Here is a 12,270-nt window from a genome sequence, read left to right as displayed (position 1 = left end):
ATGCTATTCAAAAGTATTGCCTGATATCGTTTTGAAATTCCCACCTTTTAATTTAATTGCACGTCCCCTTGATCTTGTGTTATGAGCCGGGGAGAACAGAAATTCCTGCTCTCCCTTCTCTAGACCAGTCAGAATTTTGTAGATGTTATCATTATATTTGTCTTGTTTCTAAGGTAACTATCCCAATCTTTTCAATCTCTCTTGCTACAAGTTTTCCTAGGCACTCGTTCATCACCTTTCTCTTCACCCCCACTCTAAATCTGTAATATCCTTTTTGAGATGGGGTGGCCAGCATCACACACAGTATTGCAGGTTAGGCTGTAACTTTATATAAAGACATTATGTTATTCCCCATATTATATTCCCGAGCATTCTTGTGGATCCTAACAGCTTCTTCGTTTTTTTGACCGCAGCTGCACTCTGAGCACAGGTTTCATCGAGTTGTCTGCAATGTCACCCAAATTCATCCACTAGCAATGTAACAACACTGGCAGACATTTATATATCACTTTTCATGTGGCAGGACTTTTCAAAGTGCCTTCATTTAGAGATAGCATCACAGCCCTTCTCTCTGATGGCACGTGACAGCTGTTTAACAGAGCATGGAAACGCTATGCAACAGTTTGGGCATGGCTAGGCCCGGTAGTTGCCCTGTTTTACTTGGGTCTGGTCTACATTACAAGGGTAAGTCAACACAAGGCAGCTTACATCGACCTAGCTGTGGATGTGTCTACCCTTAAATTTCACTCCAGCCGATGTAACTGCCCCACTACACTGACTTTATAGCCTCACTTCTCTGAGCAGCATAGAGTCGAAGTCGGATGAAGTTAGGTTGATGTAGTGTCAGCGTAGACACTGGTGTAGAAGCTGCTGCAACGTTATGTGTGGATGCTCTTATATTGTTTTAGCTTGCAAGCTGAACTGATATAAACTGGGTTTAAACCGATATAAGTGTGTCCACACATAAAGCTCCATTGGATTAACTAAACTGCTTCAAATTTCACCTTTCTGATACAATGATATGCAGCACTGATACCAGCAGCCAAGTGTTCAGATGCTCCAGCAACATACAAATGTCGGTGGCTGTAAGCCCAATTAACGCCAATCAACCAAGCTTTGTAGTGTAGATGCAGCCTTAATGAAACCAGATCAACATTGCATGCCGGCCAGGTTAGATCTTCAGCAGTGTAGCTGCCTCGACTGAAATGGAGCTATGCTAGTCACAGTAGCTGAGGATCTGGCCCAGGAAGTGAAGAATATCACTCATTCGCCATGCCTTGTATCCTCTGCAGCCAGTCATACTAGTGCAAAGCGAGGGGGAAATGCTGCCTACTCAGAATGGTGGCATTTTGTCCTCCCTTGGTGCTGTGTGAATGACAGGATAAGGTACCATGTAACAGACAAGGAAGCCCTGTATTCAATTAAAGACCCCACAACAACCTGCATTAGCAGCTGCTCATCTGCAAGATGGAGCCTTCGATGCCTCCTAGTCCCACACTCAGCCATTGGTTCAGCAGTGACCCAGCGGGAAGATCGCGGCTGTCTGAATCACGCAGGCAGTGCTTGGAAGTCACCCATCCAGGTAATGAGACAAGCAGAGTGCTGTTTAGTTTGTGAGAGGTTCATCACTCACTGTAGTACAGGTGCTGAATGTAGAAAGAGCTTCTCAAAGTTTGCGATATAGAACAGAAGATTGGTGTGACTCGTCCTATCAATGGCCTCCAACGCTGTCAGTGTAGGGGACTGGAGGGGGCTGTCCCGTGAATAATGGGCGCCGTGATGTCGGCCTTGAAATTCACATTGCAAGTGTGACCTGCTGGGGTGTGTGTGTAGCAGGTCCACCTTTGTGCCTGGCAGCCCCAGCCAGGGTGCTTTAGCTCCAGAAACCCCTGATTCAGTGCACCAAGCTCCAAAAGTCCTGGCCTTTTGTTATGGTGCAGGTCTGTGTTCCGGTGCCCTCCTGTCTGCTCTAATCCCTCCAGACCCCTTGTTGTTCATTTCAGAACCCGCCTCCCCAAGCTGGGGAAGGGTGTCTCATGCAGCTAAAGGACACACAGCCCTAGCTGTCAAGTGGGATCAGGAGGTCTGTCAGGGGAAGGATCCTGCTGCCCCCAAGGGGGACACTGAGTCAAAGGCAACCTCTACCAGTGACTCAGATGTTCCCAGAGGCAGGGAGCAAGCCTCAGGTGTATCCCCCTGTTTTTGATCCTGCTGTCATTGGAATGGGAACCTCGCTGGAGCGCAGTGTGTACCTTTCTCATCTGCTTTGGTCACACTTATTCATAATCAGGCCTTTGAATGTGATTCCGCGACCAGTGCCCTTTGCTCTTTTCATACCTGGGCACTGACGGGCACTGGCTTGGCTGACTGATGTTTGGGTCTGAGTCATTCTTTCCTCCTCCAGCACTAAAGCAAATTCCGCACTGGCTCCAGAGTCCGAGGAGATGGTTTGGTATTGTGGTGTCGCATAGTTAGCAGCTCGCCCCATGATTGCATAGTCCTGGCCAGGACTCAGGCAGACCCTATGTGTTGAAACCACACAAGGCAGCACAGGCTGGGAGCAAGAGAACCAGAGAGACCCACAAGGTCTGTCTGTGTCCAGCAGCATTAGCACAGAATTCCAATTACAACCGAATCTTGATTCCTCTCTATCACAAGAGATCTGCCATGCCCACACCTGCCTCCTCCTTCATTCTGGATGGGGGGCCTGCCCTGATGCACTAGCATCCTTGGTGGGGCTAATGCTCTCCTCCAGGAACCGCTATATTGGATCCCAAAACATTTCCCTGCACACAGTTTTTAAAAATTCTTTCAGGCTTAGTGATCTCAGGTGTGATTAGTGACCCAAATTAGGTGGATTTCTGTGTATTACAGAAGCACCGGTCACAGCGCTGTGGTTCAGGTCACATTTTGCACTAGATAGATAGTATTATTTTAATCTCCATCATGCCCTTTCAGGTTGCAGCCTCAAGCTCAGAATACAGCTCTGAGTCTTGGATGCACCTTCACAAATACCATCTTTCACGCTGTTTACGTTGGCATTTTCAGTTGCAGTGGCTGGTCCTCTGGAGCTACCGAAATGGCTTTTTTAAAATTGCAGGCACTTGGACTCACCTTGGTTCATGGCTTCTGCGTTTTTCCCCTGCGCCCTCCTGATAATCCCTTAAAGCCACTGGACACCTGCAGTCACTGTTCCTCAAAGTGTCTGTGCCACATTTCGTAGTGTCTGGGAGGTCCTCGGTAAGAGAACAAAGGGCCAGTCAATGGAATGGAAAGGGAACAAACTCAGAGAGCACTTAAGAAGCTGCTTAACTTTAAGCACATGCTGCAACCTGGGACTTAAGCACATGTTTGAAGTTAAGTGCCTGCTTTGTGTTTTGCTGAACTGGAGGCTTAAAACTGGTACAAATACTTTTCATACAATGCACACTTAACCTGTGGAATTCATTGCCACAGGATTTCCTTAACGACTAGAGTTTAGCAGGCTTAGCAGAAAAAGAATTAGACATGTAAATTTTCAGAATGGAGAGGGGTAACTAGTGGTGTTCCCCAAGGGCCAGTCCGAGGACCAAACCTATTCAACTTATTAAATGATCTGGAGAAAGGAGTAAACAGTGAGGTGGCAAAGTTTGCAGACGATACTAAACTGCTCAGTATAGTCAAGACCAAAGCAGACTGTGAAGAACTTCAAAAAGATCTCACCAAACTAAGTGACTGGGCAACAAAATGGCAAATGAACTTAATGTGGATAAACGTAACACACACTGGAAAAAATAACCCCAACTATACATACAATATGATGGGGGGTTAGCTACAACTAATCAGGAAAAAGATCTTGGAGTCATGTGGATAGTTCTCTGAGGACGTCCACGCAGCGTGCAGCGGCAGTCAAAAAAGCAAATGGAATGTTAGGAATCATTAAAAAGGGGATAGAGAATAAGATGGAGAATATCTTATTGCCCTTATACAAATCCATGGTATGCCCACATCTTGAATACTGTGTACAGATGTGGTCCCCTCATCTCAAAAAAGATATACTGGCATTAGAAAAGGTTCAGAAAAGGGCAACTAAAATGCTTAGGGGTTTGGAACGGGTCCCATATGAGGAGAGATTAAAGAGGCTAGGACTTTTCAGCTTGGCAAAGAGGAGACTAAGGGGGGATATGATAGAGGTGCTCAGGGTTTAGCTGATTGCCATATTTGGGGTCGGGAAGGAATTTTCCTCCAGGGCAGATTGGAGAGGCCCTGGAGGTTTTTTTGCCTTCCTCTGTAGCATGGGGCATGGTTGACTGGAGGGAGGCTTCTCTGCTCCTTGAAGTTTTGAACCATGATTTAAGGACTTCAATAGCTCAGACATGGGTGAGGTTTTTCATAGGAGTGGGTGGGTGAGATTCTGTGGCCTGCGCTGTGCAGGAGGTCGGACTAGATGATCAGAATGGTCCCTTCTGACCTTAGTATCTATGAATCTATGAATCTATGAAAATCATGAGAAAGTGAATAAGGAAAAGTTATTTACTTGTTCCCATAATATAAGAACTAGGGGCCACCAAATGAAATTAATGGGCAGCAGGTTTAAAACAAATAAAAGGAAGTTCTTCTTAACACAGCGCATAGTCAACCTGTGGAACTCCTTGCCTGAGGAGGTTGTGAAGGTTAGGACTATAACAGGGTTTAAAAGAGAACTGGATACATTCATGGAGGTTAAGTCCATTAATGGCTATTAGCCAGGATGGGTAAGAAATGGTGTCCCTAGCTTCTGTTTGTCAGAGGGTGGAGCTGGATGGCAGGAGAGAGATCATTGATCATTACCTATTAGGTTCACTCCCTCTGGGGCACCTGGCATTGGCCACTGTCAGCAGACAGGATACTGAGCTGGATGGACCTTTGGTCTGACCCAGTATGGCCGTTCTTATGTTCTTATGTATTTGGGTCGTGAGAGCATCCGGAGTTATATTAATAAGGATGAATAAAAAGTAAAGATGAGTTTTGGCATGGGCAGCGGGTGAACCCCCCCTTTGAGAATGCTAGTCCCCTGGCCCCGCCCCTTCCACCTGAGGCACTGCCCATACCCCACCAATTCCCCCCCCTTGCCCGCTGGAGCCCTGAGCTGCCCCCTGCCCATGACTCCCGGGCCAGCTCAACCCATGGGGCTGAGCCAGCCCTGGCTGCTGGCCAGCCCGAACCACCCACTGGCCTGAGCCAACATGGGCTGCTGGCCAGCCAAGCCCCAATCTCCAGGCTGCCGGCCTGAGCTAAGCCCCTGCTGGCTTCAGGGAACTGAGGGCGGGGCCTCGGGGTGCAGCATGGGCTGGGCCACGGCCTGGGTTAGGGGAGGTTTAGCCTCCCTTGGCCTATTGTACCGGCCACCCATGAATTTTGGGAGAGTTATACACCCTCCTCCTTATCCATTTATGCCTAGGTAAGGCTGGTAGGGAAAATCACCCATTGCAATGTCCTAGGCCTGTTTATATAATATATTCATGATTATTATTATTGATGCTGTAGTAGCACCTAGAGACCACAATGAAGCTCAGATCCCCCACTGTGCCAGGCACTGTGCAGATGTACCCCATACACCTAATGGGTTTGGTGTTTTGTCCCCTCTAGTGGCATTGAGACCCCTTAGCGAGAGAGAGAAAGAGATTAATGAGTCTGCTCAGGCAGTTGGCTTTTAGCTCATGCTGTAGAGGCTCATGCACTAAGCTCCAGAGGTCCCTGGTTCGATCCTGCCCACCAATGACCGGGGTCTGTCGGCGTTATACAGACACATAGCAAAGGACAGCTCCTGCCCTCAAAGAACTTACAACGCCAAAGGTTGGGATGGGACACAAGCACAAACTCGCCCAAGGTCCCGCAGCCAGGAGCAGAACCCGGGACACAAGCACAAACTCATCCAAGGTCCCACAGCTAGGAGCAGAACCTAGGTCAATTGACTTCTAGTCAAGTACGCTAGTCACTGGATCATGTTTCCACTCATAGATTCATAGATACTAAAGTCAGAAGGGACCATTCTGATCATCTAGTCCGACCTCCTGCACAGCGCAGGCCACAGAATCTCACCCACCCACTCCTACGAAAAACCTCACATATGTCTGAGCTATTGAAGTCCTCTAATCGTGGTTTAAAGACTTCAAGGCGTGGAGAATCCTCCCTCAAGTGACCTGTGCCCCATGCTACAGAGGAAGGTGAAAAACCTCCAGGGCCTCTTCCAATCTGCCCTGGAAGAAAATTCCTTCCCGACCCCAAATATGGTGATCAGCTAAACTCTGAGCATAAGGGCAAGATTCACCAGCCAGATACTACAGAAAATTCTTTCCTGGGTAACTCAGATCCCATCCATCTAATATCCCATCTCAGGGGATTAGGCCTATTTACCCTGAATATTTAAAGATCAATTAATTACCAAAATCACATTATCCTATCATACCATCTCCTCCATAAACTCATCCAGTAGAATCTTAAAGCCAGATAGATCTTTTGCCCCCACTGCTTCTCTTGGAAGGCTATTCCAAAACTTCACTCCTCTGATGGTTAGAAACCTTCATCTAATTTCAAGTCTAAACTTCCTGGTTGCCAGTTTATACCCATTTGTTCTTGTGTCCACTCCATGGAAGAGGCAGCCATTCATCTTGGAATTCCCATCTGCCATGGGTCTTTAAAGACATTTTAATGCCGTTTCCCTGTATTTACTCACCTCCCTGAAAGAAAGTGTTTGGTGTTTGTTTAAGTATCTTTATTAGACCTGAAACAAATACTGCATCATTTAACTTTGAGGCTTTTGTTGCTGGTATCAGTCTTGTTCGGCAAATCACAGACTTGAGACTGCCTCTAACCCCTAATAAGCAAGCAAACTGTTATTCGTCCACCTCCCCACTTCCCCACAGCTGCTGTTATCTCTGTGTGAAACTGGGAATTGGAGGAAAGAATGACCTAGTGATTGTCTAAATCAGACTGGCTCTAATTTACAGGAATATGTTTTGAGCAACTAATGTAGCACCTACTGCGAGGGAGATGGAACTATCACCATGACTTCTGTGGGCTAGGAACATTCACTGAAATGGCATTGTCTGGCTGCAGCTCACTGGAGGAGCTGCGGCACCGCAGAGAGCAGTTAACCCTTGGAGTAGGAAATTAGGTCAGAAGAACGAAGCTTTCAACTGCAATTGGAAAACTTTACTTTTTACAGCAAATCGGGCCGCCTGGTTGCCTGTGTCAGTTTCCAGGCTGCCTCACACAATGAACAGCAAAAGCGTTTGTGGAAGGCACACAGAGCTACAATAACAAAGCTTTCCTAAAAATCCCCAAAGCTGGCACACCCTTGTTGCCCACTTCCCTAGTGTAGCACCGGCTCAGGAGTTTGTCGGTTTCACAGGGCTGAATTAAGCAGCTGATTTCTCTCCAGAGAGGAAGGACATTCTTAAGTTTCAAGCACTGGATTAGAAGGTGCCCTGGGCTCAGTTCCTGGATCTACTATAGACTTCCTGTGTGACCTCAGGCGACTCACTTCACCTCCATTCTTCAGTTCCCTGCCCGTAAAATAAAATGTGGGTAATAATTCGGTTTATATTGTAAACTCTTTGAGGCAGAGATTGGCCTTTATTATGTCCTTGTACAGCACCTAGTGCAATGGGGCACCAATATCTGTTGCAGGCTCTGGAGGCTTTTGTAATATAAATAAAAAATGTCAGTAAGGAAGGCCAGTTCAAGGTGTTGTCAACCCTATGCTCACAACAAGTCTTGAGGGGCTGACAGAGAAGAAGGAAATCTTGCCCGTTTTTTCAGGTTTTGATAGAAAATGATTTATTTATAATCACAAACTGTAGCTCTTTTAAAGGCATGTGTCAGCTGAAGCTTTCAAAGCACTTCACGTAGGCGGGTTTGTATCAGCAGCCCCATTTTACAGATGGGGAAACTGAGGCACAGAGCGAGGTGGAAGGAGGGGGCAGTGACTGACAGGAAATCACACAGTGAGTCACAGCTGGGAATAGAACGCTGACCCAAACGGGTCGCCAAAAACCAGCAGCCACTTTTAAAACCATTGGGTTCGATGGGCCTGATATGGCGCTAGGCCAAATCACACCAGTGGAGGATCTGGGCTAGGGTATGTTAACAAGGGGTTTGATGCCATTTAGCAGCTGGAAAAAGTGGGAGAAAAGCCAGAACCATGGACCAGCCAGTTCTCTGAGAACCTTCCACAGGGCTAGCCTAATCTACAGCCCACACGCACAGCATCACTGACTTGTGTATATATATAATAAAGGGCCATGGCTGAGACTCTAAGAAGTGTCCCAGCTATTCAGAGCCGAGCAAGAAAGCCTGATTCTCATCTCACTTGTCCTAACTGGACATCCAGTGCAAGCTGAAGCAGAATGAAGCCCTGAATCATTTCTAATTGTTTTTACCTGCTGTAAAGGTGGTTGCACCTCTTTAGAAAGAAAGGTGCGTGTGTCAACACAAGAGAGATGAAAGGCTTTTAAGAAATGCAGAAAAAATTACTGTCTCTTACAGGGCTGATTCCAATGAAAGGAGACGAAAACTATTTTAGTGGCTATGGCATCCTAAGGCCCTGGCTCCTCAGCCCTGTGAATTTCATGTAGATCCACTGCTGTGATGTGCGTCTGGCTTGCTTTGGGGGGTGAGGCTAGAAAGTGGAGGAGGATGAGGCATGCCCTCTTCCTCTATCCAGGAAATGAAAGGTACCCCTCTGCAGAGTGGTGCTAGTGCATGAGACCCACAAGTGCAAGGGAGATAGTGTAGAGTAATGGTTAAAGCACAGGAGCAAGCATCAGGAGATGTGGGCTTAATTCCCAGCTCTGCCACTGGTTTGCTGGGTGACTTTGGTTGCCCCTCTCTGTGCCTCAGTTTCCCCCTCTGTTATATGCAGATAATCTTTCGTAGTGATTTGAGATCTATTGATGAAATGCGCTAGCTAAGAGCTAGGGATTGAGCACAAACAGACGGGGATACCGATTAAGCCAGCATCATTGTACGAACCAAGGAAAGTGCAAAAAGTCAGTGCTTGTTGTGTGAAGCAGTATAGCCCAGTGGAGAGAACACAGGCGCCTGGGTTCTATAACCACTGATCTGCTGGGTGACCTTGAGCAAGTCATCTCCCCTTCAACCATTTGCCTGTCTTGTCTATTTAGACTAAAGCTCTTTGGGGCAGAGGGTGGTCTCTCAGTTCGTGCATGAACAGCGCCAGCACAATGGGGCCCCTGATCTTGGTTGGAGCCTCTAGGCACTACCATAACGGCTCATTAAAATACTTCAAAACCCTTCCCAGCTTGATAGCTTGAGTTAGTATTAGCAGCATGTCTTTGTCCCTGTAATGACTTTTACTGAGCTGATGGGGAGGAGTCAAGTGTGGTACTTTCTGCTCCCTCTAGCAAGCAGGATCCTCAATGCTTTCCTGAAGTTTTCAACTCAAAAGGGTAATCCAGGTCCCATGGAAGGCAATGGCAGAATTTCTCTTGATTTAAGCAAGGCCAGCATTTGACCCCAGATCCAAATTCAAAAAAGATATAGGCCAAAGGAAGATAGGAATCACCACACTGGATCAGCCCAACAGCCCAGCTGGTCTAGTGTCCTGTCTTTGACAGTAGCCAAAATATTTGAGAGGAAGGTGCAAGAATCCACTTAGAAGGCAGGTACCTGTCCAGGACAGATTCTTTCTGAGCCCCCATCAGTTAGAGTTTGGCTTCTATCTTGAAGGACAAGGGCTTACACCCCAACCCCTAAGAGGGGTTATGTCCATTTCCATAGGTTAAAAGCCGAATAGCCCTGGGACTTGTCTATCTTTTCCCGACAATGATGTAAGTAAATGTACCACTGTACTGTCTGCAAGGCTGCCTTCCCACACAGTGATTTTGTGCGGTAGCTTATTCCTGCTGCTTTCAGGATTTAGCTGCAGGTAATGTTCATGTACCCTCCTTAATGAAGAGCAAATGGCAACACAAGTAACGTCGCACTTGCAACATGAACTTTCATAGTCAGGAAATAGCTGGAGTTTAATCTTCTACAGAGCCAGAGTTCCAGATTAAACTATTTGTAATCCTTTTACCTTGCAATACACCAGGTTATGTGCAGGTACTGTATAACCCTCCAATTTATAGCCTGCCTTCCAGCAAACACATGAGCAGCTCCCACTAGCCTCTGAGGTTTAGGAAAGCATGAGCTCTTAAGAGCAAGTCTACACTGCATACTAAACCCAGGCTCTGACTCAGGTTTGAGCCCAAGTGTCTCTTCTGTCCACACACAAATCAATCTGACTTGGGTCAGCAAGCACTCAGTCAGGTGCTAGGATTCAGCTACAGGGGTGGGTCAGAGACAGTCCCACTGTGACTCAGGTCCAAGCCCTGTCATTTTGCAGTGTGGACACAACTCAAGCCACAGACCTGAGTCAGAAGGGCTGTGTAGTCCAGTGTGGACAAGTTAGCACAGCTGTGAGACCCAGGTCCAGAAGTTGTAAACCAAGGTGTACAATGCAGAGTGGATGTTCAAGCACGGATTTGGAAACATCGAGTCCACAAGCCCAGGTCCCACAAGCAATGCATGAAGCCATATCAATGAAGCGCACTGCTTGTGCTGTCCCAGTTCCCATTTGAGAGTAGTCTCACATCTACATTGCAAAAAAAACACCCTGTGGCAACAAGTCTCAGAGTCTGCTCATAGAGCTCATGCTAGGTGGCTAAAAATAGCAGTGTAGATGTTCTATCACTAGGGATGGAGCCCAGGATCTGAGATCCACTCCCCTTGCTGGGAAGGTCTACACTGCTGTTTTTAGCTCTATAGTGTGAGCCCTGCAAGCCCAAGTCAGCAACTTGGGGTGTAAACTTCACTGCTGTGGGGTCTTTTTTGCAGTGTAGGTGTACTCTCCATTCCCTTTACAGCTCTGATGGGAACATCCATGGGAACATCCAGGAAATTAATCCAAATTTACTAACAGGGTGAATTTGAAGTGGATTAGTTAAACCCCATTAAACCCCTGTGTGAACAACTTCATTCAAAATTAAAGTGGCCTTAATTCGGGTTAGTTTAATTGAAGTGAAGTGAATTAAAATAAGACCAAGTAAGATCACTTTAATTCTGAATAACAGCCCATTGAGGTCAGTGGCAGGAATAGAGGGCCAGATTCTGGCCCATATTAAGTTCCCTTTCCACTGCTTTGTGGCACAAAATGGGACTTACCCTCAACTTGCAATAAGGTTTCATAGTTCACCTCAACTAATGTAAATATTGTTAATAGCTCTCTCACTCTTGTCTGCATCCACTAGGGAAGAATAATCTCTATGCCCTGGTTTACACTAGGAGTTGAGGTCGAATTTAGCAGCGTTAAATCAATTTAACCCTGCACCTGTCCACATGATGAAGCCCTTTTTTTCGACTTAAAGGGCTCTTAAAATTGATTTCCTTACTCCACCCCTGACAAGGGGATTAGTGCTGAAATCGGCCTTGCTGGGTCGAATTTGGGGTACTGTGGATGCAATTAGATGGTATTGGCCTCCAGGAGCTATCCCAGAGTGCTCCACTGTGACTGCTCTGGACAGCACTCTCAACTCAGATGCACTGGCCAGGTAGACAGGAAAAGGCCTGCGAACTTTTGAATTTCAATTTCCTGTTTGGCCAGCATGGCAAGCTGCAGGTGAGTGCAGAGTTCATCAGCAGAGGTGACCATAGTCACCTCATCAGCAGAGGGGACCATGATGGAGTCCCAGAATCGCAAAAGAGCTCCAGCATGGCCTGAACGGAAGGTACGGGATCTGATCGCTGTATGGGGAGAGGAATCCATGCTATCAGAACTCCGTTCCAGTTTTCGAAATGCCAAAACATTTGTCAAAATCTTCCAGGGCATGAAGGACAGAGGCCAGGGACCTGAAGCAGTGCCGCTTGAAACTTAAGGAGCTGAGGCAAGCCTACCAGAAAACCAGAGAGGCAAAGGCCACTCCAGGTCAGAGCCCCAATCATGCCACTTCTGTGATGTGCTGCATGCCATTTTAGGGGGTTCAGCCATCACTATCCCAGCCGTGTTGTTTGACTCCTTCAATGGAGATGGAGGCAACATGGAATCAGGTTTTGGGGATGAGGAAGATGATGATGATGAAGTTGTAGATAGCTCACAGCAAGCAAGTGGAGAAACTGGTTTTCCTGACAGCCAGGAACTGTTTCTCACCCTGGACCTGGAGCCAGTACCCCCTGAATCCACCCAAGGCTGCCTCCCAGACCCGCCAGGTGGAGAAGGGACCTCTGGTGAGTGTACCTTTTAAAATAGTA

Source organism: Dermochelys coriacea, chromosome 25, assembly GCF_009764565.3.
Source record: "Dermochelys coriacea isolate rDerCor1 chromosome 25, rDerCor1.pri.v4, whole genome shotgun sequence".
Classification (NCBI taxonomy): domain Eukaryota; kingdom Metazoa; phylum Chordata; order Testudines; family Dermochelyidae; genus Dermochelys; species Dermochelys coriacea.
The sequence above is the reverse complement of the archived record's forward strand: the minus strand, read 5'-3'. Positions refer to the sequence as shown.